This window comes from Quercus suber, unplaced genomic scaffold (genome assembly GCF_002906115.3).
Source record: "Quercus suber isolate HL8 unplaced genomic scaffold, Cork oak 2.0 scaffold_202, whole genome shotgun sequence".
NCBI lineage: Eukaryota > Viridiplantae > Streptophyta > Magnoliopsida > Fagales > Fagaceae > Quercus > Quercus suber.
The window spans coordinates 999,925-1,005,924 of record NW_027069660.1 but is presented as its reverse complement, the minus strand read 5'-3'; positions in this window follow the sequence as shown (position 1 = coordinate 1,005,924).

Below are 6,000 nucleotides of genomic sequence, written 5' to 3'. Positions count from 1 at the left end.
AAGTTGATGGAGTGCTCAATCCTCAATTTTCAATTTACAAAACCGCGCAGACCAATCTCATTAATTTATATCGTTTCTGTTTGTCATTAACTCATACAAGTTTTTTGAGCCTAGAGTGCACCGAGTTGTTTGAACTTGGGCCTGTTGGAATATTTTGATAGGCCCAAGAATATTGATACTTGCCCATTTACATTAAAGGGGACCAAAATATGAATTCAAAAGTTTGTTAGAATATTTTGATGGTATTTATGATTTAAAGTGCTCATTCCACAATTGCAATAAAAAATGAAAAAGTAAGTATAAGTGCAATCACTTTATAAACAAATTAGTAGGACAACTTTTTAAAATTTTTATAAAAAAATTATATCAATTGTAGATTTCCATTGTTTGTGAATTCTTATGGATAAAAATTGTTTATCAACAAAAAAAATATAATCTATTCTAAAAACAGATTAACATACCTCTCAAGGATTAAAGGATTAAAGCCAAACTCAAAATAAGAAACTCTACTACATGTTCATTAAACTAATATTTAATTTTTTAATTAATTTTTTTTTATAATTTAGAAAATTTATCATTGATAATGATATTCAATTATAAAGTTATTATTCTAAGGGCCAAAAAAAGGACCAAAACAATTTTTTACACTCCGTTTGTTTTGATGTAAAATATTTGTAGGAAAGTATTTTCTTATTTACGGTGTTTATTTTGCAATAAAATATTTGGTCAAAAATAAAATATTTTCAATCAACCAAATCAACCTACGCAAATTTGTGTAAAATATTTTACACTTAAAATTTTAGTAAAACATTTTACATTTGCTCACTTAGAGCATCCACAATGGCTCATGTCATTCTATCCTATGAGTTTGGTTTAGCTTTTTAAAATTGGGCTTTTTGAAAAAGTGGAGTTTTCAAAAAATGCAGTATGAAAAAATGTTTTTTAAAAAAGTTAAGTGTTTGATAAAAACTGTTAAAAAGTACTTTTTGAAAAAACTGAGAGTGTTTGGCTAGCACTTATAAAAGTGGCGGTTTGAGTAATAAATTACCAAAAATGACAATGTATATATAAAGTATTGTGAAAATACTTTCTAAAAAATTATTCTAAAAAGAACTTTCAAAGTTTCTAAAAAAATTATTTTTTTCTCATCAATGTTAACTAATAATAACCTACCACTTAAGATTTATTATGAAAATATTGTGGTAGCATTTCTCAATTTTAATTTCTCATTCTTTATTTTATTTTTCCCTTATTTCTTTACTCTTTTTTTTTTTCCATCCTTATTTCCTTCTTCTTCTTTTTCCCTCTTTTTTCTCCTCTACACACGTACCCTTCTCTTTTTTCCTTTTTTTTTTTTTTCCCTTCTTTCCCCTTTTTCCCTACCACTTCCTCTAGAACATTCCACTTTTCTTTTTTTGTTCATTCTTTCCCATTTTTCCCTTCCACTTCCTCCAGAACGTTCCAGTTGCCGCAAAGCTCTTTTTTTTTTTTTTTCCTCTCTCTTTTCTTTTACCACTTCATTTGCAAGTTTCTTTCCCTCTATCCCATCAAAACACACAAACTTAAAGGTCACACACACCATACCATTTGATTCTCATCAAACGAAGATAGAGGGGGAAATCCAAAAGGGAGGAATGGGTCAGATCGGTGTTTGATCTTTGCCTTCACTGCTGCCTGTCTTCCTCAACACGCCTTCGTCGTCTGCTGATCTACTTTGCTTCACTGTCGCCTGTCTTCCTCCCCACTACTGCTTGATCTCTTTCCCACTGCCAACGACATGTGGCAGAAATGGGTCAAATCGGTTTTTTTTTTTTTTTTGGTTCTGATTTCATTATTGGGTTCTTTTGTAAAATTGTGTTATAAACAAAGGGATAAAATTGGGTTTTGGGGAAAGTTGTGCAACAGTAACATAAAATGCACTAGCGCTTTTTTGCAATGGAGCTCAGAGCTACTTTTGCGAAACGCGCTTTTCCTTCACAAATGAAAACGTAGCTTTTTTAGAAAATGCAACTTTTAAAATTTACCAAACGCACATTTTATTTATATGGATTCAAAAATCATGTTTCAACTTCTAAAAGCTAAAACAAACGGGTACTTTACTATCTTAGAAAACCACTTTATTAATTATACAATACCATTTTACAATACACCCAGCATCCCAACTTTTATTTTACCATATTACACATTAAAATAATATAAAAAAATATTTCTCACTTCTCTCTCTGATCTCTATTTCTCTTCCTCTGTCAACCACCCACCACCACCGTCCAGCTTCTCAGTCACACCACCCACCTCCGCTAAGCAAAATCCATAACAAAATCTAAAATCAAAATCAAAAGGAAAAATCCAAAATCAAAACCAAAAACTCACCACCATCCCACGCCGTTGCTGCACCACTTGACCCATGCCCACATCAATCACAAACCCACCACTGCCAGAAACCCACACAACTTGCCGATCTCCACCTCCAGAAACCACAAAAAATACCCAGGAATGAGAGACCGACTGAGAGAGAAAAGCCTGAGATTAAAGGGATTTGGAGATAGGTGGGTGAATAGACAGCGATGGCGAGAGAGAGAGAGAGAGAGAGAGAAAGGATGATAGAGAAGAGAAAGGCTTGGTGTGAGACAGAGTTTCAACGATGGAGAGAGAGAACTGATATTTACAAATAAAATATTAATGTTTTTTTTTTTACAATTGAGCTACAATGTGATTCTACATTTAGAATCACACTGTAGCACAATTGCAATTTTTTTTTGCAATACTTGAACTTTACAAGTTCTGCTGGAGTGGCTCTTTTGGACTTTAATGGTAAAATGGGCTTACATATACCATTTAGCCCATCCGTTGCGGATGCTCTAACTCTCATCCTGATAATGCTCACGCTATCTCTCCTTCTTAGTTTTCTCTCACAAGTCACAACCCAACCCATTCCTTCTCTCACCCACCAATCCATCTCTCCCATAACCCACCGGTTCCACCTACCAATGGCGCCACCCATCTACGATGCCACCCATAGACCTACTCCACACCTCCTCCCTCCTCTTGTCTCTCTCACAAAATCCATCAAGATTTGGCCGCTGAGCTGAGGTTTAGGTTTTTTGTATCAGCTCTGATCTTGTTGGTGGCTGTTCTGATCTAGCTGCCGCTAGATTTGCTGGGTTGTTGGCTTTTCAAATTAGATTCTTTGTTCATGGGTTTTCTTTTCAAGTGTTTGATGTGGTTTTGTGGGTGTTTTTGCCTTTCTAATATGGATTTTTGGGTTGTTGGTGGTTGTTTTTTTTTGGTAGTTGATGGCAGTTTTTTGAATCTTTGGTGGTGGCTAGTGGTGGTTTTGATGGTTGTTTTTTGAATAGTTGGTGGTGATTCTGGTGGCTCTTGGGTGTTTGGGTAGGTGGATGACAGTGGTTGATTAGATGGGATTACAGTGGGTGTGTTTTTGCAATGGTTGGTGGTGGCTGGGTATATGGTGGCTAGTGGTGATTGATTTATATTTGCAATATTTAATTCACAACAATAACCAAACACTTGCAAATGCTTTACAGTAAAATATTTTACATTGAAACAAATAGAGCGTTAGAAACAGTCTTTTAGATGGAGTTAGACAACACAACAATATCCAAATATTGAAGTCTCAATCTTTTATTTTGGATTTCAAAGAAATAAATAAGCAAAAAACAAAAGTATTATACCAAACATATTATTATAATAAATCATAACTCAATTTTTTCCTTAAATAAAGGATTTTTTTTTTTTTTTTTTTTTTTTTTTGGGTTTTGGTAACAAAAGGGAGTTTTGTTTTTGTTTTAGAATGGGGCCACTCGCCACATATATGAATGAAGTGGTCACTTTAATTTTGAATTTTTGTAGTCAAATTTCAATTTCAAAGAGCCGATTTTCTTTTCTTTTCTTTTTTCTGTGAAGAAGCTGATTTTCAATTTTGGGGGCCAGATATGAATTTTTTTTAATATAAATAAAACTCTTAAATATTAGTACTTAATTATATAGTATACCTAAAATATATTCCAAAATCGAAACACCTATAAAAAAATCCCAAACCATTTTCATCATTGCTTAAATCAGTTTGAAGTAACAATATAGGTGGTTTTTTTTTTTTTTTTTTAATGTTTTGGAAACAAAACAATATAGGTGGGGTAGATACGTAGAACAAAAAACATATACTTAGAATTTAGAAATATCCTTAGACAGTATCTAAAAAAAATGCAAAAAGGAAAAAAAGAAATATCCTTAAAAGTTTTCTTCATAAGGGAATACTTAGATTAGGATATGGTAGAATTTCCATCTTGTATAAAAAAAAATAAAAAAATAAAAAATAAAAAATAAAATCCTTAGTAGTCTGAAAAGCTTCTGTTAACTTGGGCTTAAATTAATTAAATTTTCAGTTTGTAAAAACTGGAGTGAATCGTTGATATCGTTGAGGACCTATTATAGTTTTTCATCCTTATTAATTTATGAGCCCAAGTCTAACCATGAAGATAATCGTTCAAACTTGAGCCTGTTTCAATGTGAGCTGAAGGTAAAAAAGTTACGTAGCTTCGGTTGAATGTTTCGTACATATTATTAATACCAACACATCTTCCCTACACTACATAAAACCTAGCTCTAATATCATAACCTTTTCCGGATCTCATTCCTTACTATCCAAGCAATGGATTCTAATCATGAAGACAATCCCTTTGATCGATTACCAGACGCTCTCTTGGTCTCTATCTTCAAAAGGAGTTTAGAGATTCCGACGTGTTAAAGATGTTTCGAGAGATCAAATGTTTGAAAATCCAGAGTCTCTGCCGGAGCCAAAAACCCCTTCCCTTCAGGCTTCTTCAAGTGGAAAGCAGTGTTTGGGGCTGATTTTTAGATTTATTACCAAACGTAAAAGAAAATTAATGGAAAATTTCGAAATCTAGGAGTCCATGGCCCTCTTTGGCAACCCCCTAGCTCCGCCTATGGCTATGTTAAAGATATAATATCTGATAATCAATGCATGCCTAAGAGAGTTGTGGTTTGTGACTCGGAGAATCAGGGAAAGATATGTATGGAAGAAGAAGATATTGTGGAATGTAGGACTAGGAGTTCACACCTTGATAAGGATACAAATAAACATCCCATTATCGTGGCATGGTGTTGCATGTGCCCATCTTGGATTTGCCCGTGAATGGATACACAATGAAGGGGGCGACACTTACTTTGTTCGCTCCAGATGATTTCAAAAAGGAGGATTTTCTCAAAGAAACCCTCAAAGTTTATAAAGATGATGAAGACGAGTGGAAGATTTTCACTGAAGTTATTCATGTTTTTTTCAAATTCGCTTGATTTATGATGATGAGGAATGGAGGATCTTGGTGAAGAAAGAGGAATGTGCATGTACATTATTCCTTAGCTATGAACATTTTCATTCTATAGGATAGATTAGAATTGGTGATGCTTTTGGTTATGGTCAATTTGTTTCTTTAATTCATTTATCATTTTTGCAATTTGCATATGTAGTATAAAAAGACAGAAGCTCTAGAGCTGCTCTGAGCAGAACTCTGGGCTAATAAATTGCTTCTCTTCTTGTTATAGTTCATTCCTGCAAGTTATTTTTTATTTTTTGTTTTTTTTATCATTTCGTAGTAGCACCTTGTGTTACCAAAAATGCTGTGGTAATGAAAAAAAAATGTTGTAGTGCTTTGACCTACATATTCAAGCACCTTAAAATTTTAAAAAATAAAAATTATTTATTTATACTTGACCAAATCACAACTTGTCACTATTAATTTTTTCTTGCCTTATACAAAAATCAAAGTTTAAAATGGGGAAAAAAAATTATACTCATAATGAGATAGATGTTTTCTATTTACCAGTGGATGACCACTGCAAGCCAATGATCATTATTTGCTTGTGACACCATGTTGCCAATCCCTGAGACCACCACTTCTATGTGAGATAGCTAGAGAGAAGGGTGGGGGTGGGAAAGTGGGAGGGAGGGGGGGTGTGGTGTTA